Raw genomic sequence first — 24,172 nt, forward strand, 5'->3', positions numbered from 1 at the left:
GGGTTAAATGCTCTCACTCCTGGTATTATTCTTGTGAATCTTTGTTGCCCCTTCTCCAGTGTCTCTATTTCATCTGTCTAAATGGAGATCACATCTGTTGACAGTGCTCCCAGTGTAGTCTAACCATGGTTCGAAACAAGTTGAACATAACCTCCCTGCTTTTCAATTCTGTCCCTCTAGAATGGAACCCTATATCTAGGCCTCACACTTTCGGAAAGATGTGAAGTTCTTCGAGGGGGTGCAGAGGAGATTTATGAGAGTGATACCAGGGATGAAAGGACCTGGAGGCAGATTCATTCATGGTTTTCCACAGAGAACTGGATAACTATCTGAAGAGGATAAATTGACAGGGTGATGGTGAAAGGCAGGGGAGTTGCTTTGGGTGACTTGCTCTTGCAGAGAGCTGGCACAGACACAATGGGCTGAATGGCTTCCTTCAGTGTTGGAACCATTCCATGATTCTAGAACACCAGCTCGCTGATTCTATTCAACACGTCATGACGGTGGGTAGCACACTCGCCTCTGAGTCAGGAGGTGGGGGGTTCGAATCCCCACTCCAGAGGCTCGAGCCCCCATAATCCAGCGCCCACACTCCCGGTGCCAGTACTGAGGGAGAGCCGTCCCATCGGAGGGACCATCTTTCGAGTGAGACGTTAACCTGAGGGTCCCGTCTGCCCTCTCAGGTGGATGTACAAGACTGAATGGTCATAACTGGAAGGAGAGCAGGAGTGGAAGGTGTTCACCCCCACCCCCTGCCCCCAGTGTCCTGGGGCCTGATATTTATCCCTCAAACAATATCAGTAAAAATAGATGATCTGGTCATCATCACATTGCTGTCTGTGGGATCTTGCTCTGCACAAATTGGGTTCCACGTTTCCTGCAGTGACAACACTTCAGAAAGAGCTTCTGTGGCAGTGAAACACATATTGAGATGCCCTGAGGTGGTGAAAGGTGCTATACAAATGCAGGTTTTAAACTCACACATTCCTATCCTCACAGGCAGATCGTCCAGCAGGAGCATGAGCCAGCTGACTGGGGGGTAGGAACTCCCAGTGTGGACTGAGGCTGCTTCCCTTCAGAGGCCACTGAATCCATTGTGGGAAGAGACCATTTAAAGAGGGTTCCTGGACTTGCTGGTCTGAGAATCCAGCCCTTTTCCCCCTGTGTAATGCTGGCTGAGAATAAACATTGGGGCTGCTGAAGGTACTGAAACTACTTCTGCCACTGAAGATGGGCGGAGGTAATGTTTCCATCCCTGTTATTCTGTTTGTAAACAATTTATCTCCCAAACTAATGAACGCATTTTAACAAAACTCAGTACACCAACAGGATATGGCTCGTGGAAGAACTGATTTGTTTTTGGCGATGATCTGAATCCTGGAATTTTTGAAGGGATTTGTTCACATTGGGAGATTGTGAGAATTGACTATTTTCTTTTAGATTCTTGGAGTTTGCTTTATTCTGAATGTTGATTGTTTTTGAATGTTGTGGGTTGTCTCCGCTGCTGGGGTGGAATGTGTCACAGTTGTCAAAATGTGAGCAGAGTTTTCAGATCAGGTTATAGGATCTGGAGATTGGTTCTGTTAATAAATGCGTTTATTTTTTCTGCTTTGCAGATACAGAGCATACTTTCAGCCCTGTTTGTCTGTCTGTAATACGTCTCAAAAATTAATGGATGGATTTGGATATGGTAAGGCCCAAGGAAGAAATGATGACATTTGGTGAAGATGCTGACCAGATCCAGACCCTGGAAGCTTTTGTATTCATACGCAGAGCCCAGTCCCCTGCAGGCAAAAGGAATTTGTCCAGGCATTTCACCTTTTCAATTAAACAAAAGCTTGGGGGACAATTGTTCCCTCGTGCATTCCCCATGGCAACCCCTCAACCAATCAGAGTCCATATGCCAACCAATCAACACCCTGTTTCTCAGTCAGTGTAAGTTGCTGTTCCCTCTGACATTTGTATTCTTGGCTCTGGCCTGATGAGTGCAAGACAAAAAACTTCAACAACATGTCTCTTTTTTGTGTGTTTTAAAAGTGTTTGATGGCATTGGGAGATTGTGTGAAATAATGATTTGTTTCCTCACTGACAATTTATTATAAATAATGATAACAAACTGTCGTCAAAAAAGTCACATACATTTGCACTGGCAAATTTGTTAATTTTAGTGGTAAATGTTCTCGATCCGGATCATTTTTCAGATCCAAAGATCAATTCTATACATGTAGTTAAAAATTCTATTTAAAAACTCACACAAACGATCGTTTCTGCTCACTGCACAATGATAAAGCAATGTGCAGCCATCAGCTAATCCCACACTCCCAATGAAGCCTATAGTCTGGTGTCAGCTGATTGTGGAATCACAAACATGCTGATGTCATCTTATGACATCATCACAATAGAATGTGATTACATCAGCGGATTGCGCAATCCCAGTTGAATGCGATGATATCAGCTTGATCTTAGACATAAGCAGTGTGATGGGAAATGTACAAAACTGGACCAGTTTTCTTCAATAGAGAAACTCTGCTGCCCGTCTCCCAACTCACACTCAGTCCCATTCACCTATCACCCCCTGTGCTCACTGACCGACATTGGCTCCCACTCAAGCAATGCCTCAATTTTAAAATTCTCCTCCTTGGGCCCAATTTTACCTCTGTAAAAGTGAATGGGATTTTGATTGAGCTAAATTCAAATCCCTCCACTGCCTCCTTTTTTTCAAATCACCACGTGGTCTCACAAACTCTCCCCGTCTCTGTAATCTTCTCCATCCCTACAACCCTCCGAGATATCTGTGCTCCACTAATTCTGGCCTCTTCAGTATCCCCGGTTTCAATTGCACAACCACTGGGGGCTGTGTCTTCAGCTGCCTAGGCCCCACACTCTGGAATTCCCTCCCTAAACCTCTCTGCCCTTCGATCTTTTTTGCTCTTTTAGAACACTCCTTAAAACCTACCTCTTTAACCAAGCTACTATTGATCTGAGTTAATATCTCTAAGTGGCTCGGTGTCAGATTTGGTTTGATACTCACTCCTGTGAAGCTCCCTGGGATGTTTAAAACTGCTATATAAATGCAGGTTGTTTTTGTTGTGATGTTTGAATTATTTTCAGGGGACACCACTATTGTTAAGCAGTCAAACACTTTCTTGCTGCGTCCAGTGAGAGCTAAGGAAGGCTGTTGACAATAATCGGCCATGCAAGGCTTTGTTCCATGTTTAAATATACAGAGGAGTGGAGACATTGTTAAATCGCTCACTCAGAGCTGAACAGAAACCAGTCTCTTTAAACACACAAACAGGGAAGAGGCTGAGATGAAATCTGTCCCTTTTAACCTGCACAAAAGCAGGAGCCTCAGATTCACAGGCTGCAGAACGAGTCCATTCGGCCCATTGTGCCCCTGCCATCTCTTTGAAGGGACTCTCTGATTCATCCAACTGCTCTGCTCTTTCCCCACAGCCCTGCAAATTCTTCCCCTTCAAGTATTTACCCTTTGGAAAGATACCATTGAATCTGCTTTCAGACAGATCAGAACAACTCGCTGTGTCAAAAAATAAAATCTCATCTCCCCTCTGGCTCCTTTGCCAATTACGTTAGAGGGACTACCTTAGGGGGACTCACTTTCTGTTAGAGAGCCTGCCAACCCCTCTCACCCACTTTCCCTAAAGTGCAGAAATCTAATCCTGAAAAGTCCAGAAAAATCAAACATTTATACCAAGTTGATTAATAAAACAGAACATGGTTAAAAGAAAACAGAAAATTACTTAAGGATCAAAGACAACCAGAGTAAAAGGATGTGCACAATGTTCTGGACCCAAATGGTTTCTCTTTAATTCATCTGTCCCCTGTTTGCTGCCCTCTTTGTGGAACACCTCCGCTCAGTCCACAAGCATGACCCTGACCTTCCAGTTGCTGCCGTTATAATTCACCACCTTGCTCTCATGCTCACATTTCTGTCCTCGGCCTGCTGCAATGTTCCCAAGAAGCCCAACACAAGGTGGAGCACTTTACAGCCTTCTGGACTCAACATTGAGTTCAACAACTTCAGACCATCAACTCTGTTCTCTGTTTTGACCTTTTTTCGCTAAGTGCCAGTCTGCATCTTGTTTTCATGTTTTTGCTTTCAGACAGAGCTGTCCTTTATTCTGCCATTAACACTTACTCTGGACCAATGCTTTGTTTCTTTACTACAACTATTACCTCTCCCTTTGTCTTTTGTTCCATGAGATTTTTACTATTTAATCTCGCCCGCCCTCTAACCAATCCCTGACTTTCCCTTTTGTTCTACCAGACCCTCCCCCATTTCTCAACAGCATCAAACCCATCACATTTCTCCCTCTCTGAAATTCTGGAGAAGAATCAGACTGGACTTGAAACGTTAACTCTGTTTCTTTCACCAAAGATGCTGCCAGACCTGCTGAGTTTTTTCAGCACTTTCTGTATTTACTTTAAATCTATCTGTAATGGTAGCAAAAAACACGATTTACTATCCAGGATAAAATAAATGTCCATCATCAGCTTTTGTGGATCATTTCAGTGGAAATGTGCACTCCCAGGCTGAAAGAGCATCAGCCCACTGGAAGCAAAGTCGTGAGACTGGTCAGTCCAGCAGAAAGAAACCCTCCGATCCTCCCACTTCACCAAGTGTCATAATGAACATGATTCAGTCCTGGGTGTGATTGACAGCAGCAATAACAGCAGAATCCAACTCCTGCAATCACTTGTGAACTCGCTGGTGTCTCCGCAGGTTGGATAAATGAGTGAATCCCTTCCCACACACAGAGCAGGTGAACGCCTCTCTCCAGTGTGAACTCGCTGGTGGTCTCTGCAGTGGGATAACATAGTGAATCCTTTCCCACACGCGGAGCAGGTGAATGACCTCTCCCCGGTGTGAACTCGCTGGTGTGTCAGCAGGGTGGATGAAACAGTGAATCCCTTCCCACACTTGGAGCAGATGAAGGGTCTCTCCCCCGTTTGAACTGCTTTGTGTTTTTTTAAGGTCAGATGAATTACTGAATCCTTTCCCACACTCGGAGCATGTGAATGGCCTCTCCCCTGTGTGAACTCGCTGATGCCTCAGCAGGTTGGATGATTCAGTGAATCCCTTCCCACACACAGAGCAGGTGAACGGCCTCTCCCCAGTGTGACTGCGTCGATGAATCTCCAACTCAGATGGGGATTTGAATCCCTTCCCACAGTCCCCACATTTCCATGGTTTCTCCATGGTGCGCTTGTCCTTGTGTCTCTCCAGGCCTGATGATCAGTTGAAGCCTCGTCCTCACACAGAACACCCATAATGTCTCTCCTCACTGTGAATGGAGTGATGTTTTTTCAGGCTGTGTAACAGGTTGAAGCTCTTTCCACACTCAGTGCACTGGAAACTCTCTCAGTCGGGTGTGTGGGTCTCAGTGCTTTTCTGGTCAAAATGTTGTTTAAAATTTTCTTGAAGCATACAGAACAGACAAACCTTTCTCCTTCTAGATTCAAAGGCCAATGATATTCAGGTCACGATGAATCGATTGACTCCATCAGATCTTGATGTAAAGTTTGTTTTAAGATTTCTGTTTGCAAATCCTTCCCCTCTAATATCCTGTAAAAGGAGTTTACACAAGACATCACTGTCAGTACAGGATAGAAATTCAGAACAGACAATTCTAGTTTCTAAGGAACATTCTTTCCTCTCTCGTTCCCCAAAAGCTGTAAATCTCCATCCCCAATGCACTCTCCTTCCATTCTCACTCTGCTGTATCTAATATACACCCAACAGTGTTAGGGTCGGAAGCAGTGAACTGTCAAGGAGTGGTTCAGTTGGTAATTGTAGGTTAATTGACAAGTACTTCACTGGGTGTATCTAAAGGGGAAACAGGTGAGACAATGTGTGTGAAGAATTATGTGTGTGCTAGAATAAAACTCTGCTTGAACTTTTTAAAGACATGACTGAAGTAGTCCAACAGGCGTATAACTCTTTCGAGTTATCAACAGATCGCATGTAACTCTTTCGAGTACATTCACAGTTCTTGGTTTCCGGGAGTGGGACATGAACCCAAAACCTTCTGATTCAAAGGCGAGGGTGCTTATGAACTGAGCCACAGCTGACACCTCCCCAAAACTCTGCTTGAAACTCTTTTGAGTTATCAACAGTCACAGATTGCAACTCTTTCGAGTACAATCACAGTTCTTGGTTTTCCGGGAGTGGGACATGAACCCACAACCCTCTGATTCAAAGGCGAGGGTGCTATGAACTGAGCCACAGCTGACACCTCCCCAAAACTCTGCTTGAAGGAGTACAGACCTGGTTTCTGTCTTTATTATCAAGAAGCCATTGGAGCTTAACATACAGTACTCCATTACATGGTTAGGGACAGATGGGTCTGTTAGGGAGAACTTTATTTCAACAGTGAGTGCTGATGACCTGGATCTCGCTGTCTATGAAGGTGATGGGAGCATAAACGAAACTGGATGGACAGACGAAGGAAATAACCTTGCAGGGGAACGGGCATATAGAGGGGGAATGGGACTGAGTGAATTACTCTGCAGAGAGTCGGCATGGACTTGAGTTGCAGAATGGACTCCTTCTGTGCTGTAATGGCTCTATGACTGGATATACATCACGTAGCTACAGTACTGTAGGAACTAGGACTAGGAACGATAATACATAAACTCTATTACAGAATCATAATTATTATATCTAAAATGTCCCCTATCACAACATTAGATATATCTATGTCCTATATTATTGTATTGTCCAGGGGGCAGAACTCTTATAAAATAAAATAAGGAACACATCAGCCATGGGGCTGGAGGCATGGCTGGGGGGTGTGGTGCTGGTGACCAAGACAGCAGTTGGGGAGGGTTGTGGATTTCAATATGAGACGGGCTGGGGAGAAGGGGTCTTGAGACAATAATAGTGGGAGGGGTGGGGGATAAAATTAACTAAAACTTACAACTTATTTTGTTCAGTCAGAACACCATCATCTCTCTGCTGGCCGACTCACTCACTTGCCGTCTCACTCAAACTTACTCTGGAAACTCCCGGGATCAGTTTCCCACAGGCTGTCCTAGAAATACGGGGCAAAAGGCAAAATAAGGAGCAATCCCTCAAAATACAGGACAGTTAATTACCCTGAAATTGTCCCCTTAAATGTCAACCATCTCCCAAGGAAACCACCCCTTTAATTGTGAAATACATAACGTAGCTACAATATATATTGCAAGACTAAAAACAATAATAAATAAACTTTATTACAGAACCATAAATAATATATCCAATATTTACCATATAACACCAGACACATCTCTGTCCTATATTAATTTACTGTCCCCTTAAATGTCAGCCATCTCCTGGGGAAACCACCCTTTTAATTGTGAACATTAGGAAAGAGACCATCCTTTTAGCCAGACAAATAAATGTGTCAAGCTGAGGGAGCAAAGGATGTCAATGTCTTTAAGAGAGAGAGAGAGACCTGGGCCAACCTTTCCAGAGTCTGCACCCTCCCTGGATTCACTTCATTTCCCTACAGTTCCTGCAAGTCAACAATTCACCCCAGAATGAGGAAAGAAATGGAAAGGGGGAGAAAAGAAAGTGTTTTACTCACAGATGTTGGACACAGGAGGCAGTTTTAGTCTGTGTGAAGCTCAATCTTCATTCAGACAAAAACCCGCGCTCTGATTGGCTGGTGGGCAAGAGACCTTCCGGTCCTCCAACTCTTCCCATTGGTCAATCTCCAGCATGAGGACAATGGAGCAGCGGAAGTCGTCGTGGGCCGTGGAGACCCTTTGACCCTCGTGATGGATGAGTGTTGGTCAATGGGCAAAAATCCACTCTCTGCACATGCGCAGCTGTCCCACTCCCTCGGACCTGCGCTGCTTCCCCTCTCCCTCGGACATGCGCAGTCCCGGGCCGACAGCCCGCGCGGCGGATAGAGCGGTTTCCCCATCGCGGGGGAATGTGGGAGCTGCGGCCGTCATTACTCATTCGGAGCCCAGTCTCCAAACTCCTGGGACTGGGATGGAAAGTGGGGTTGGGGGCGCGCAGTGACCCCGCCCTGAAACAAAGTACATGGGGGTAGTCACTGGATTTGATTGTGTCGTCCCCTTAGCAGTTTGTTAGCTTCAGGTGTAAAGATTTAGACACCTGGGTGACATATTTGGGAGGGCAACAGGTGAGTGTGAAACAGAGCCCGAGAGAACCTTCAGGGGCGGAGAGTTGGGGGGAAAGCAGAAGGAGGATAGTAGCGTCAATTAGGGTTACAATGAATAGGGAGGAACGGAGTGTGAGGGGGGCAGAGATTTATAGTTAGAGAAGAAGGATTCTGCTGTTATTGCTGCTGTTATTCAGATCCAGGAGCAAACCATATTCATCCTGACCATTGGGGTTTATTTCTGCTCATGTTAATGACCCCTGTAACTGAGCTGGAGTTTAATATTCTGGATGTAAATGGAATTAATCAGCTTTGGATTGAACACCCTGTGTCATGTCCTTGATGTGGGATAAATTGGGATTACTGATTTGCTGGGTGAGCAGTGTCTCTTTAAGAACTGCTGTTTGTGGTCTCTCCTCATTCATTCAGAGACTCTCAGCTGAAATTATTTTACAATAAAACAGTTCACTTTCAGCATCACATCCTAAGGTTAGGTTTAGGGTTCAGTTAGGGTTAGTTTTAGGTTTAGGGTTATGGTTAGGGTTAAGGTGAGGGTTCGGTTCAGGCTTATGGTTAGTGTTAGGTTTAGGGCAATGATTAGTTTTAGGGTTAGTGTTAGGTTTCGGCTTGTGTTTAGGGTGATGGTTAGGGTTAGGGTTATGGTTAGGTTTAGGGTTAGGGTTAGGGTTATGGTTAGTTTTAGATTTAGATTTAGTATTAGCTTTAGGGTGAGAGTTAGGTTTAAGATTAGGGTTAGGTTTAGGGTTATGGTTAAGTTTATGGCTATGGTTAAGTTCACGGTTAGGTTTAGGATTCTGGATAGGTTTAGGGTTATGGTTAGGTTGAGTGTTAGGTTTAGGGCTATGGGTAGGTTTAGAGTTAAGTTCAGGGTTATGGTTAGGTTTACGGCTATGGTTACGTTGAGGGTTAGGGTTAGAGTCATGGTTAGGCTTCGGGTTATGGTTAGGTTTAGGGTTAGTGTTAGGTTTATGTTAGGTTGAGTGTTAGGGTTAGACTTAGGGATATGGTTAGGTTTAGGTTTATGGTTAGGTTTAGGGTTAGGGTTAGGTTTAGGGTTAAGTTAGGGCTAGGTTTAAGTTTAGGGTTCGGGTTAAGTTTAGGGCTTTGGTTAGGTTGAGAACCATGGTTAGGTTCAGGATTCGTTTTAGTGTAATGGTTAGGGTTAGGTTTATGGTTAGATTTAGGGTTACAGTTAGGTTTAGGTTAAGGTTAGGGTTAGGATTTTGGTTAGGGTTATGGTTAGGTTTAGGGTTATGTTTAGGGTTAGGGTTATGGTTAGGTTTAGGGCTATGGCTAGGTTTAGGGTTAGATTTAGGGTTATGGTTACGGTTAGGGTTATGGTTAGGTTTAGAGTTAGGTTCAGGATTAGTGTTTGGATTATGGTTAGTTTTAGAGTTTGGCTTAGGGTTAAGCTTAGTTTTAGGGTTAGGGTTACGGTTAAGTTTAGGGTTATTGTTATGGTTAGTATTAGGTTTAGGGTTATGATTAGTTTTAGGGTTAGTGTTAGCTTTTGGCTTGTTTAAGGTAATGGTTAGGTTTCGGGTTAGGGTTAGGTTTAAAGTTATGGTTAGATTTAGGTTTATGGCTAGCTTTAAGGTTAGGTTTAGGCTTAGGTGTAGGGTTATGTTTAGACTTCTGGGTAGGGTTATTGTTAGGTTTAGCGTTATGGTTAGGTTTAGGATTAGGTTTATGGCAGGTTTAGGTTTAAAGTTAGGTTTAGGCTTAGGGTTAATGTTAAAGTTAGGTTTAGGGTTATTATTAAGTTTACGGTTATGCTTGGGTTTAGGGTTAGGTTTAAGGATATGGTTAGGTGTAGTGTTATGGTTAGGTTCATGGTTAGGTTTAGGGTTACAAATAGGTTTAGGGTTAGGGTTCGGGCTATGGTTAGTTTTAGGATTAGGTTTAGGGTTATGGTTATGTTTAGGGTTAGATTTTGGGATTATGGTGAGGTTTAGTGTTATGGTTAGGTTCACGGTTAGGTTTAGGGTTATGGATAGGTTTAGGGTTAGGGTTCGGGTTGTGGTTAGGTTTAGGACTAGATTTAGGTATATGGTTAGGTTTAGTGTTATGGTTAGGTTCACGGTTAGGTTTAGGGTTATGGATAGGTTTAGGGTTAGGGTTCGGGTTGTGGTTAGGTTTAGGACTAGGTTTAGGTATACGGTTAGGTTTAGTGTTATAGTTAGGTTCACTGTTAAGTTTAGGGTTATGGTTATGTTTAGGGTTAGGTTTTGAGATATGGTTAGACTTAGGGTTAGGTTTAGGGTTATGGTTAGGTTTAGGGTTAGGTTTAGGGTTGGTTTTAGTGTTATGGTTAAGGCTAGGGCTGGGTTTAAGATTAGGGTTAGGGTTTGGGCTAGATTTAGGGTTAGATTTAGGGTTATGGTTACAATTAGGGTTATGGTTAGGTTCAGGGTTAGTGTTGGGATTATGGTTAGGTTTAGGGTTTGGCTTAGTGTTAGGGTTAGTTTTCGGGATATAGTTAGGTTTAGTGTTATGGTTATGTTCATGGTTAGGTTCAGGGTTATGGATAGGTTTAGGTTTAGGGTTATGGTTAGGTTTAGGATTAGGTTTAGGATTATGGTTATGGTCAGGTTTAGGGTTAAGTTTACTTTTCGGGTTAGGTTAGGGTTAGGGTTAGGGTTAAGGCTATGGTTAGGTTTAGGGCTATGATTAGATTTAGGGCTAGATTTAGGTTTAGTTTCAGTGTTATGGTTATGGTTAGGGTTAGCATTATGGTTAGGTTTAGAGTTAGGATTCGGTTTAGATTTTGGGTCAGGTTTAGGGTTAGGGTTAGGATTAGGATTATGCTTAGGTTAGGATTATGGTCAGGTTTAGGGTTAGGTTTAGTTTCAGGGTTAGGGTTGAGGCTATGGTTAGGTTTAGGGCTAGGTTTAGGTTTATCTTTAGTGTTATGGTTAGGGTTCAGGTTAGGGTTAGGGGTATAGTTAGGGTTATGGTTAGTGTTAGGTTTAGAGTTAGGCTTAAGTTTAGGGTTAGGGTTAGGTTTAGGGCTATGGATAGGTTTAGGGCTAGGTTCAAGTTTAGTTTTAGTGTTATGGTTAGGGTTAGCTTTAGGGTTAGGTTAGGGTTAGGGTTAGCTTTAGGGTTAGGTTAGGGTTATGTTTAGGGTTTTGATTAGGGTTAGGTTTAGAGTTAGTTAGCCTTAGGGTTAGGTTCAGGGTTAGGTTAGGGTTATGGCTAGGTTTAGAATAATGGTTAGGGTTAGGGGTTAGGGTTAGGGCTATGGTTGGGTTTAGGGCTATGGTTATGTTTAGGGCTAGGTTTAGGTTTAGTTTTAATTTTATGGTTAGGGTTCATGTTTGGGTTTGGTTTAGGGCTATTGTTAGGGTTAGGGCTAGGTTTAAGTTTAGTTTTAGTGTTGTGGTTTGGGTTAGGGTTAGCTTTAGTGTTAGGTTAGGGTTATGTTTAGGGTTTTGGTTAGGTTTAGGGTTAGATTTAGGGTTATGGTTAAGTTTAGGGTTAGGTTTAGAGTTAGAGTTAGCCTTAGGGTTAGGTTAGGGTTATGGCTAGGTTTAGAATAATGGTTAGGGTTAGGTTTAGAATAATGGTTAGGTTTAGGGTTAGATTTAGGGCTATGGTTAGTTTTAGGGTTAGGGTTAGCTTTAAGGTTAGGTATAGGTTTAGAGTTAGGTTTAGGGTTCACTTAGGGTTAGGCTTAGAGTTATAGTTAGGTATATGGTTAGATTTAGGGCTATGGTTAGGTTTAGGTTTAGATTTAGGGTTACGGTTAGGTTTGGGTTACAGTTAGGTGTAGGGTTACAAAGAACAAAGATAAAACAAAGAAAAGTACAGCACAGGAACAGGCCCTTCGGCCCTCCAAGCCTGCACCGATCATATTGCCCATCAACTAAAACATTTTGCACTTCTGGGGTCCGTATCCCTCTATTCCCATCCTATTCATGTATTTGTCAAGCTGCCTCTTAAACACCACTATCGTACTTGCTTCCACCGCCTCCTCTGGCAGCGAATTCCAGACAATCACTACCCTCTGTGTAAAAAACTTGCCCCACACATCAGCTTTATAGTTTTCTCCTCTCACCTTAATCTATGTCCCCTAGTAATTGACTCTTCCACCCTGGGAAAAAGCTTCTGACTATCTACTCTGTCCACGCCACTCATAATTTTGTAAACTTCTATCAAGTCGCCCCTCAATCTCCGTCGCTCTAATGAGAACAATCCGAGTTTCTCCAACCTCTCCTCATAGCTAATAGCCTCCAGACCAGGCAGCATCCTGGTAAACCTCCTCTGCACCCTCTCCAATGCCTCCATATCCTTCTGGTAATGTGGTGACCAGAATTGCATGCAATATTCCAAGTGTGGCCTAACCAAGGTTCTATACAGCTGCAGCATGACTTCCCAGCTTTTATACTCAATACCCCTGCCAATGAAGGCAAGCATGCCATATGCCTTCCTGACTACCTTATCCACCTGCGTTGCCACTTTCAGTGACCTGTGGACCTGTACACCCAGATCCGTCTGCCCGTCGATGCACTTAAGGGTTCTGCCATTTACTGCATAATTCCTGCCTGTATTAGACCTTCCAAAATGCATTACCTCACATTTGTCCGGATTAAACTCCATCTGCCATTTCTCCGCCCAAGTCTCCAACCGTTCTATATCCCATTGTATCCTTTGATAATCCTCTTCACTATCTGCAACTCCTCCAACCTTGGTTAGCAGGGTTAGGTTAGGGTTAGGTTTAGTGTTAGGATTTGGTTTAGGTTTAGGGTCAGCTTTTGGCTTCGGGTTAGGGTTAGGATTATGCCTAGCTTTAGGGTTATGGTTAGGGTTAGCGCTAGGTTTAGGGTGAAGGTTAGGTTTAGGGCTATGGTTTGGTTTAGGGCTAGGTTTAAGTTTAGTTTTAGTGTTATGGTTTGGGTTAGGATTTGGGTTAGGTTGAGGGTTTTGGTTAGATTTAGGGTTAGATTTAGCGTTATGGTTAGGTTTAGGTTTAGGTTTAGGGCTAGGTTTAAGTTTAGTTTTAGTGTTATGGTTTGGGTTAGGATTTGGGTTAGGTTGAGGGTTTTGGTTAGATTTAGGGTTAGATTTAGCGTTATGGTTAGGTTTAGGTTTAGGTTTAGGGCTAGGTTTAAGTTTAGTTTTAGTGTTATGGTTTGGGTTAGGATTTGGGTTAGGTTGAGGGTTTTGGTTAGATTTAGGGTTATATTTAGCGTTATGGTTAGGTTTAGGTTTAGGTTTAGGTTTAGGGCTAGGTTTAGGATTAGGTTAGGGTTAGGTTAGTGTTAGGTTAGGGTTAGGGTTTGGCTTAGAATAATGATTAGGTTTAGGGTTAGATTTCGGGTTGTGGTTATTTTAGGGTTAGGTTTAGGGTTGTCTAGGTTTAGAGTTAGATTTAGGGCTAGGTTATGGTTAGGGTCAGATTTAGAGTTATGGTTAGGTTTAGGGTTAGATTTAGGGTTATGATTAGGTTTAGGGCTATGGTTAAGATTGGGTTACAGTTAGGTGTAGAGTTAGATTTAGGGCTTGGATAGGTTTAGGGTTAGGGTTAGATTTAGGGCTTGGATAGGTTTAGGGTTAGGGTTAGCTTTAGGTTTATGGTTAGGTTCAGAGTTAGGTTTAGGGTTATGGTTAGGTTTAATGTTAGATTTAGGGTTATGGTTAGATTTAGGGTTATGGTTAGGTTTGGGGTTAGCTTTAGAGTTGGGTTAGGGTTAGTGGTAGTTTTGACTTCATGGTTAGGTTTAGGGTTATTGTTATGTTTAGGGCTATAGTTAGGTCTAGGGTTAGGTTTAGGGTTATGGTTAGGTTTAGGGTTAGGTTTAGGTTCCGGGTTAGTTTTAAAGTTAGGTTAGGATTATGTTCAGGGTTATGGTTAGGTTTAGGGCTAGATTTAGGGTTATGGTTATGTTTAGGGCAAGGGTTAGCTTTAGGGTTAGGTTTCAGTTTAGGGTTAGCTTTAGGGCTATGGTTAGTTTTAGGGTTAGGTTTAGGTTGATGCATAGGTTTTGGAGCGAGTGCTACATTCTCATCACTCTCTGGGTGAAGAAGTTTATTCTCTTAACCACCTTCTTGTCCCTTTTAACTGTTTCCCAGTTTCTCAGCTCGATCTGCTGATCCTGGAATGGGGAAAAGGACAGAGAAAGGATGAGGCAACTGAGACTTCACATCACTTCCCCAAACACCAGGGCTCAGTCAGTCTCACACACTCGCCTCTGAGTCTGAAGGTCGTGGGTTCAAGTCCCCACTCCAGAGACTCGAGTCGCCCATAATCAAGGGCTGACACACATTCAGTCTTCAGCTGCCAGGTTCCGAAGCTCTGTATTTCCCTCCCTTAACCTCTCCACTTATCTCTCGTCCTTTAAGATTTTGCTTAAAACTTACCTTTTCTCATTTCACTGATATCAAGGACTTGACAAACTGTGTGTTCAAAACAAAGCTGATTTATTTGATATTTATCTGGAATATTACAGGGTGTATTAACATCATCAGAACAGGCAAACACACGAGCAAAGAGCAGGAGGAGGCCATTCAGCCCCTCGAGCCTGCTCTGCCATTTAATAAGATCATGGCTGAACTGATAGTAACCTCAAATCTGCATCCTGCCTACCCTCAATAACCTATCGCCCTCTTGCTTACCAAGAATCTATCCACCTCTGCCTTAAAAATATTCAGACTCTGGGCTGAATTTTGCCATCGGCGAGCAGGGGACGGGCCCGCTCGCCGACGCGTAAAATGACGCGGATGACGTCGGGGGTCCTGCCCCATTTAAATTTTCAGGAAGGCGGCGGGCGCAGCAAAATCAGCTGCAGGCCCGCCCGCCTGTCAATGGCCAATTGAGGCCATTAACAAGATCATTGAAGCAATTAAAGGACCTGCCCATCCAACCTTGTTGGTGAGCAGGCCAGGAGCCCCGGGAGACAATAGAAAAAACATGAAACCTCATCCACCGGCAGGATGAGGTTTCATGCAGGGTTTTAAAAAGTTTAATAAAGTTTTGGTGTAATTTATGAACATGTCCCATCTCATGTCACATTGTCACTTACATGAGGGGTCATGTTAAGGATTTTTTTTTCTATTTTTAATGTTTTTAAAAGTGTAAGCGATCTCCCTGAGGCAGCACTTAGCCTTAGGGTGATGTGTGCTCTTTCGTGTACGTGCGTGAAAGAGTGCACTCTCGCTTTTGGGGAATCCCCACCCACCCGCACAGGGAGCGCATAGCGCTTCCCACCAGACATCACGCTGGGCGGGCCTTAATTGGCCTGCCCACGTAAAGTGGCAGCGGTGCTCGCTTCTCCGGTGGTTATCGGCTTCCCGCCCGCCGGAGATTGGGTCGGGCCCACCCGCCCAGCAGGCAGAAACTTCTGATTCCACTGTCTTTTCAGGGAGAGAATTCCAAAGGTTTATGACCCTCTGAGAGAAAAAAATTCGCCTCATCTCTGTTTTAAATGGGCAGCCCCTTATTTTAAAACGTTTTAATTTCTCTTTTAAGTGGAAACATCCTCTCCACATCCACCCTGTGAAGACCCCTCAGGGTCTTAAAGGTTTCAATCAAGTCGCTTCTTACTCTTCTAAACTCCAGCGGATACAAGCCCAGCCTGTCCAGCTTTTCCTCATAAGACAATCCACCCATTCCAGATATTAGCCTGGTAAATCTTCCCTGAACTGCTTCCAACACATTTACATCCTTCCTTAAATAAGGCGACCAATACAATCGACAGTACTCCAGATGCAGTCTCACTAGTGCTGTGTATAACTGAAGCATAACTTCCCTACTTTTGTATCAAATCCCCCTCACAATAAATGATAACATTCTATTAGCTTTCCTAATTATATGCTGTCCTTGCAAACTAGCCTTTTGCGATTCATGCACTAAGACACACAAATCCCTCTGTACGTCAGAGCTCTGCAACCTCTCATCATTTAGATAATATGCTTCTCTGACATTCTCCCTGCCAAAATGAACAATTTCAGATTTTCTCACAAACCCCAACTGTCAGAATGAACATGGTTCAGTACTGGATGTGATTAACAGCAGCAATAACAGCAGAATCCAGCCCCTGCAGTGAAACATGAACTCACTGGTGTGTCAGGAGATGGGACGAGCGAGTGAACTTTCAAACAGTCTTCCCCTGGTGTGAACTCACTGTTGTATCAACAGGCTGGAGGATTGGTTGAATTCCTTCCTACACATGGAACATTTAAATGCCTCTCCCCAGTGTGAATTCGCAGCTTGGCTGACTGAGTGAATCCCTTCCGAGTTGGATCAGGTGACTGGTCTCTGTCCGGTGTGAGCTCATTGATATGTTATCAAGCTCAATGAGTGAGTGAATCCCTTCCAACATTCAGAGAAGGTCAGTGGCCTCTCGTGGTGTCCCAGTAGGTGAGAGGAATCCTTGAACCTCTTCACACACTGGGAGTGAGCAAAGGGCCTCTCCACAGTGTGAACTAATTAGTGTCTAAGCACGGTGGATGAGCAAATGAATCCCTTCCCACACACAGAGCAGGTGAATGGCTTCTCCCCACTGTGACTGCATGGTTGAGTTTCCAGCTTGGCTGCTTTCTCAAAGCCCCTCCCACTGCCAGGTTTAAATAGATCATCCCCTGTCGGGCTACAGTTGTCCATCACCAAGCTGGATGACCAATTGAAGCCTCACACTGATAGCTGAAAACTTTTCATTGGATAGATAAACAAATAATTTCTCATTCAGCATTCAGAGGCTGATGATAGACTTGAAACGTCAACTGTGCTCCTCTCCACCGATGCTGCCAGACCTGCTGAGTTTTTCCAGGTATTTTTGTTTTTGTTTTTGTTCTGATGATAGTCATGGCCTGATAAGTTGAGTGATGCTGTCAGATCTTGACATGATGTTTGGTTTGCGTTTCCGGTCTGCAAATCGTTCATACTAATGCACTGTAAAATCAGATTACAAACATACTACAAAAGCAAAGGGTAGAAATCCAGAACTGTCGATTCCAGTTGTCATAGAACATCCTTCCTCCTTTCAAACAATAAATCTCTGTCCCGCACACGCTTCGTTCCTCCCTATTGATTGTAGCTCTAATTCATCCTACTATCCTCCTCCTGCTTTTTCCCCAATTCTCCTCCCCTGAAGGTGCTGACTCTCGGGTTCAGTTTCACACTCATCTATTGCCCTCCCCAATATGTCACCCAGGTGTCTAAATCTTTACACCTGAAGTTAACAAACTGTTTTGCTAAGGGGACGTCACAATCAAATCCAGTGCCTACCCACATGTACTTTGTGTCAGGGCGGGGTCACTGCGCCTCCCCCACCCCCACTTTCCATCCCAGTTCCAGGAGTTTGAAGACTGGGCTCCGGATGAGTAATGGCGGTCGCAGCTCCCACAATCCACCGCGCTGGGGAAACCGCTCTATCCGCCGCGCGGGCGGGCGGCCCGGGACTGCCCATGTCCGAGGGAGAGAGGAAGCTGCGCATGTGCGGGGAATTGCGATTTCCATTGGGCAACCGCTCGTTCGTATTGGGTCAAAGAGTCTCCGGCTTCGACGAAGGCTTCCGCTGCCCCATTGTCTTCAGGCGGGAGATTGACCAATGGGAAGAGTTGGAGGACCGGAAGAACTCTGGTCTCTTAAAGACATTGACATCCTTTGCTCCCTCAGCTTGACATTTATTTGTCTGGCTAAAAGGATGGTCTCTTTCCTAATGTTCACAATTAAAGGGCTGATTTCCCCAGGAGATGGCTGACATTTAAGGGGACAGTAAATTAATATTGGACAAAGATATGTCTAGTGTTGTTATATGATACATATTTTATTATTCATGGTCATCTAAACTTCATTCATAATTATTTCTAGTCTTGTAATGTAGTAGTGTAGTTACATAATGTGCCTTCATTCATAGAGTCTTTGTGGCACAGAGGGAGTCCATTCAGCAACTTGAGCCAATGCTGACTCTCTGTGTAGAACAATACAACCAGTAATCAGTATCAAACAGAAAGCAGTGAGCATGATTCTGTCAGTCAGGATGAATCAGCAACTTCAGGAGAATTGGGAGGGGGGATTTAAGGTGAAGCAGTGTGAGAATGGAGGGTGAGTGTGGGTGGAGAGATTCACAACTTTTCGGCAATGACAGAAGGCAGAATTTTCCATGGAAACTAGAATTGTTGGTTCTAAAATGTTATCCTGTACTGACTTTGCAAACTCCTTTTACAGGATATCAGAAGGGGAGGATTTGCAGACAGAAATCTCAAATCAAACATCACGTCAAGATCTGACAGAGTCACACGGTTTAATGGGACCTGAATATTATCGGCCGTTGAATCTAGAAAAAGCAATGTTTGTCTGTTCTGTCTGCTTCAGAAGATTTTAAACATCAGTGTGACTGGACAAGCACCAAGACACACACACCCGAGTGACTGTTCCAGTGCACTGACTGTCAAGGAGCATCAACCAGGTAAACAGACTGATTTGACATTGCAATGTAGAGAGACCGTAAAAGTGTTCTGATTGTGGATGAGGATTCAATTGATCGTCGAACCTGGAGAGACATGAGGACACCATGGAGAAACCGTGGGAATGTGGGGATTGTGGGAAGGGGTTCACATTCCCCTTGAAGCTGGAAATTCATCGGCGCAGTCACACTGGGGAGAGGCCGTTCACCTGATCTGTGTGCGGGAAGGGATTCATTCAGTTATCGAACCTTCTGACACACCAGCCAGTTCACACCAGGGAGAGGCCATTCTCCTGCTCTGAGTGTTGGAAGGGATTCACTCGGTCATCCCACCTGCAGACACACCAGCGGGTTCACACCGGGGAGAGGCCATTCATCTGTTCAGAGTGTGGGAAGGGCTTCACTCAGCCATTCAACCTACTGACACATCAGCGAGTTCACACCAGAGAGACGCCATTCATCTGCTCTGAGTGTGGGAAGGGATTCAGTCAGTTATGCAGCCTGCACACACACCAGTGAACTCACACTGGGGAGAGACTGTTCACCTGCCCTGAGTGTGGGAAAGGATTCAGTGATTCATCTGCCCTGCAGAAGCACAAGCAAGTACACACTGGGGAGAAGCCATTCACCTGCTCTGAATGTGGGAAGGCATTCACTCAGTCATCTGACCTGCAGACACACAGGCAGGTTCACACCCGAGAGACACCATTCTCCTGCTCTGAGTGTGGGGAGCAATTCACTCGGTTATGTAGCCTGCAGACACACCGGTGGGTTCACATGGGGCAGAGACTGTTTACCTGCTCTGAGTGTGGGAAGTGCTTCACTCAGTCATGCAGCCTGCTGAGACACCAGCGAGGCCACACTGGGGAGAAGCCATTTATCTGTTCTCTATGTAGGAAGGGATTCATTCATTTATCCAGCCTGCTGAGACACCAGCAAGTTCACAAGTGATTCCAGGGGTTGGATGCTGCTGTTATTGCTCCTGTTATTCACATCCAGGACTGAACCATGTTCATTCTGACACTTGGTGAATTGGGAGGGTCGGAGGGTTTCTTTCTTCTGGACTGGCCGGTCTCACGGCTTTGCTTCCAGTGGCTGATGCTCTTTGAGCCTGGGAGTGCACTTTTCCACTGAAATGATCCACAAAAGCAGATAAAGTACATTTATTTTATCCTGGATAGTAAATAGTGTTTTTCCTACCACTACAGGTAGATCTAAAATAAATATATTTGTCTCTGTTCTATTGAGCCTACAGCACAGGGCCAGGCCAGTCGGCTCAATTGGTCTCTGTCAGTATTTATGCTCCACATGAGCCTCCACCCACCCCTCTTCATCTCCCCCCATCAGCATATCCTTCTATTCCTTTCTCCCTCATGTATGTATCTAACTTCCCCTTAAATGTATTCATGCTATTCACCTCAACCACTCGCTGTGGTAGCGACTTCCACATTCTCACCACGCGCTGGGTAAAGAGGTTTCTCATGAAATCCCTATTGGATTATTGAACCCCTTCATCATCTTAAAGACTCCATCAGGTCACCCTTCAGTCTTCTCTTTTCTAGAGAAAAGCAGCCCCAGCCTTTCCTGAGGGTTAAATACTCTCAGTTCTGGGATTATTCTTGTGAATGTTTGTTGCCCCTTCTCCAGTGCCTCTATTTCCTTTTACTAAATGGAAGTCACAAATGTTTACAGTGCTCCCAGTGTAGTCTAACCATGGTTCGAAACAAGTTGAACATAACCTCCTTGCTTTTCAATTCTATCCCTCGAGAATGGAACCCTATATCTGGGACCCACACTTTAGGAAAGATGTGAAGTTCTAACGAGGGTGTAGAGGAGATTTACGAGAATGGCACCAGAGATGAGGGACTTCAGTTAGTTGGAGAGACTGGAGCAGCTGAATTTGTTCTTTTTAGATCACAGAGTCATTAGGGTAGAGGAGTCCATTCAGCCTATCGTGTTCATGCCGGCTCACTGCAGAGCAAACCAGTTAGTCCCATGGCCTCGTTCTATCCCTGTCCCCCTGAAAATTTATTTCCCTCAAGTGCCCATCCAATTTCCTTTTGAAACCGTTCACTGTCTCTGCTTCCACCCACCTCGCAGACAGCGAATTCCCGGTCATCACCACTCACTGTGTAAAAACGTTCCTCCTCAAATCCCCCCATATCTTTTCATTTTCATTCTTTCATGGGGTGTGGGTGTCATTGGCTGGGCCAGCATTTATTGCCCATCCCTAATTGCCCTTGAGAAGGTGGTGTTGAGCTGCCTTCTTGAACCGCTGCAGTCCATGTGGTGTAGGTATACCCACAGTGCTGTTGGGGAGGAATTCCAGGATTTGACCCAGCGACAGTGAGGATATACCCAAAGTAATGTCGATATATCTGCTATACAAAACTTTAAATCTGTGTCCGCCTCGTCCTTGTACCATCAGCGAATGGGAACAGCTTTTCTTTGTCCAACTTATCTAAACCTGTCATAATCTTGTACACCTCTATCAAATCTCCCCTCAACCTCCTTTGCTCCAAGGAGAACGACCCTAGCTTCTCCAACCTAACCTTGTGGTTAAAATCCCTCATCCCTGGAACCATTCTAGTAAATCTCCTCTCCACCCTCTCAGGGACCCTCACATCCTTCCTAAAATGTGGTGACCAGAACTGGAGTCAATACTCTAGTTGTGGCCTAACCAGAGTTTTATAAAGGTTCAGCAAAACTTCCCTGCTTTTGTTCTCAGTCCCTCTATTTCTGAAGCCCAAGATCCCATGTGCTTTTCGAATTCCTCTCTCACTCTGCCGGCTTCAATGATCTCTGCACATGAACCCCCAGGTCCCTCTATCCCTGCTCACTCTTTAGAACTGTTCTATTTCCATCTATATTTCCTCTCCCTATCCCCTCTGCCAAATCCCATCACCTCCCACTTCTCTGTATGAAATTCCATCTGCCACTTCAGAGAATGTTCAGGGGAAATTTAAGCGTTAAACATACAGAGAAGGCACTGCTTTCTTTAATATGTCACCCACAATTGAAGATGAGCCCCTCCCTTTAAATGCAGACGAGGCCCATAGAGCACAGAAGGAGGCCATTCGGCCCATCGTGCTCCTGCTGGCTCTTTGAAAGAGCTGTCCAATTAATCCCATCGCCCTGCAATTTTCTTTTCCTTTCAAGAATCTGTCCCATTCCGTTCTAAAGGATACAGTTGAATTTGCTTCCAGCGCATTTTCAGGCAGTGAATTCCAAATCACAACAACTCGCTGTGATTTTTAAAACAATATATTCCGCATCTTGGATGTGATGTGTTTGGATTTTCAAAAAGTGTTTGGAAAGGTGTCAAACAGGAGGTTTATACACAAAATGAGCTCTCAATCTCTGTGAATGATTTCTCTGAGGGACCGAGTGTAATGTTCCAAGTTCGCTGACAATTAAACAAGGACTTGCATTTCTATAGCACCTTTCACGACCACAGGACGTCCCAAAGCACTTTACAGCCAATGAAGTACTTTTGAAATGTAGTCACTGTTGTAATGTAGGAAACGCGGCAGCCAATTTACACACAGCAAGATCCCACAAACAGCAATGTGATCATGAGCAGATGATCTGTTTTTAGTGATGTTGATTGGGGGATGGATATTGACCAGGACAATGGGGATAACTCCCCTGCTCTACTTCGAAATAGCATCCATGGGATCTTTCACATCCACCAGAAAGGGCAGACAGGGCTGGCAGTTTAATATCTCATTCGAAAGAAGGTTGCACTGACAGTACAGCACTCCCTCAGTGCTGGCACTGGGAATGTTGGCTTTGATTTTTGTCGTCAGGTCCCGGGAGTGGGACTTGATCCCACAGCCTCATGACCTAGAGATGAGAGTGTTACCCACTGAGCCACGGCTGAGACGATAGGCAATACAAAGTTAGAAACGGAAAGTTACCCTTTGCCTCCAGTGTCTAAATCTAATAATAACAACCCCAGTATAAATAACAAGTGTTTGACTGACAAATATTGAAATGTTGGTTCAGAGCCACAAGCTTCGACTTCCCATTTGAGCCTCCAGCGCCTTTCTGTCTCTATTGCTGGTGTCAATGACAGCCAGGCGATGGAGCTGAGGGCTGAATTTAGCTGAGAATAACGGGGCCTGCGCCCCAGTTGGGAAACTGCAATGGGCGTCGCACTAATAGAGAGACAGGAAGGTGCTGGAGGACTGACTGGGAAATGGGCCTCCAACCAATCGGGGTGCAGGAGGGGGTGACCGGGGCTGATGGTGACTCAACCTCCAGGGTTCAGTGCCCCTGTATCCAAAGCGGGGAGTCACAGGAACGGGGTACAGAGGAGCCGAAGAGAAACCATTTGGATCCAGAACATTGTGCACATCCTTTTACACTGGTTGTCTTTAATCCTCAAGTAATTTTCTGTTTGTTTTTTTAACCATGTTCAATTTCATTATCAGTAAAATTATTTGATTTTTCTGGACTCTTCATGATCAGATTTCTGCACTTTACGGAAAGTGGGTGAGAGGGGTTGGCAGGCTCTTTAACAGAAAGTGAGTCCCTCTAAGGTAATTGGCAAAGGAGCCAGAGGGGGAGATGAGATTTTATTTTTGACACAGTGATGTTAGGAAATGGGGTTCAGGGAGTCAATTAACCCTTTATCCCCTTTTCCAAACTCTGAAATGATTCACAGTGATAACCCTTATTGATGACAGTGGTTAGATTTTATTCAGTATAAATAAGACCTGACACATGCTCATGTCTGAGCAGTAGTATCAAAGTGCAGCAGCATTACCATTACACTCTGGGTAGAAGCACCATCTCCATGTAAATGCTCCCTGGTCTGCCCCAGATGCCATGGCACCAGTCAATGCAATATGTAAAACCTCTACAAATCTCTGTGCTCGGGGAATCCCTTCTGATACTTTTTTACATCACAAAGTCGATGGAGACTGATTTAACCCAATCATTGCTGAGCTAACATTTGAACCAGACCAATTACAAAACCTGTCATTGAACCATCTGTACCTGCCCAAGCCACGTCAAACTCTCAAACAATTGGCTTCCCACGCTCCATCCCCGGTACAGGCAGTCAGCATTCCCATGCCAAGCAGTGACAACATGGTGGCCTTGACACCCAGGTGTCGTCTAGGATTCAAGGCACTCTTGTTTTCTCTGTCCTCTGGGAGCTGGTCATCTCCCTGTTCCCACATGACAAGTCATCTGTTCTCAGCCCTGCCAGAAGTCTGCTGAAGTTTGGCCCCTTTTACACCTTTCGGATCAATAAAACCTTTGGTGAATGAAGACCCAAACCACAAGTTCCTATCCTGTCACCTGTCAACCATCCTCTCCCAGAGATTAATCACAACAGGAATAAAACCAGGAGAAGTGTAACAATCAAATTAAAAATAAATGCACAGCCAGTCATAGATTTTAATTAAATGTTCACTAATTAGCAAGAAAACCCGAAGAAGGGGGTCCCCCAGGATTCTTACAGTCCACACCTTAAGGAGGAGGAGAACTCTCTCTCCGACCCCTCACTCAATTTCACTCCATTATTTTCCAGCTCTGTTCTGGCCCTGCCTGAGATAACATCTACTCAATTTTTTCTTCTCCTGAGGGAGCACT

General features: G+C 44.5%; 4 protein-coding genes, 1 long non-coding RNA gene and 2 pseudogenes across 6 annotated transcripts in view; 5 read left to right on the forward strand and 2 right to left on the reverse strand.

Moving 5' to 3' along the window:
- LOC144697930 (uncharacterized) overlaps positions 1-333 on the forward strand; it is a 72,983-nt pseudogene extending 72,650 nt beyond the window's left edge. The window contains exon 3 of the transcript XR_013580436.1: positions 181-333. The product of XR_013580436.1 is annotated as an uncharacterized LOC144697930 (transcript). The remainder of the gene's footprint in view (positions 1-180) is intronic.
- Positions 1-7,049, reverse strand: part of LOC144697221 (uncharacterized) — a 264,883-nt gene extending 257,834 nt beyond the window's left edge. The window contains exon 1 of the mRNA XM_078569120.1: positions 6,942-7,049. The gene's annotated coding sequence lies outside the window, so the exon portion shown is untranslated. The remainder of the gene's footprint in view (positions 1-6,941) is intronic.
- Positions 1-24,172, forward strand: part of LOC144697932 (uncharacterized) — a 273,791-nt gene that overhangs the window by 176,851 nt on the left and 72,768 nt on the right. The window lies entirely within an intron of this gene.
- LOC144697160 (uncharacterized) overlaps positions 1-24,172 on the reverse strand; it is a 176,133-nt gene that overhangs the window by 129,039 nt on the left and 22,922 nt on the right. The window lies entirely within an intron of this gene.
- LOC144697248 (uncharacterized) overlaps positions 1-24,172 on the forward strand; it is a 420,900-nt gene that overhangs the window by 2,800 nt on the left and 393,928 nt on the right. The gene's annotated exons all lie outside the window — the stretch shown is intronic.
- On the forward strand, positions 9,464-13,827 carry LOC144696867 (uncharacterized). Its single transcript, XR_013580263.1, has 4 exons — positions 9,464-9,516; positions 11,662-11,690; positions 13,567-13,608; positions 13,804-13,827. It is a non-coding gene; the product is annotated as an uncharacterized LOC144696867 (long non-coding RNA).
- On the forward strand, positions 17,487-20,018 carry LOC144697931 (uncharacterized; annotated as a pseudogene).

The sequence above is a fragment of the Cetorhinus maximus genome, chromosome 23 (assembly GCF_964194155.1).
Source record: "Cetorhinus maximus chromosome 23, sCetMax3.hap1.1, whole genome shotgun sequence".
Taxonomy (NCBI): domain Eukaryota; kingdom Metazoa; phylum Chordata; class Chondrichthyes; order Lamniformes; family Cetorhinidae; genus Cetorhinus; species Cetorhinus maximus.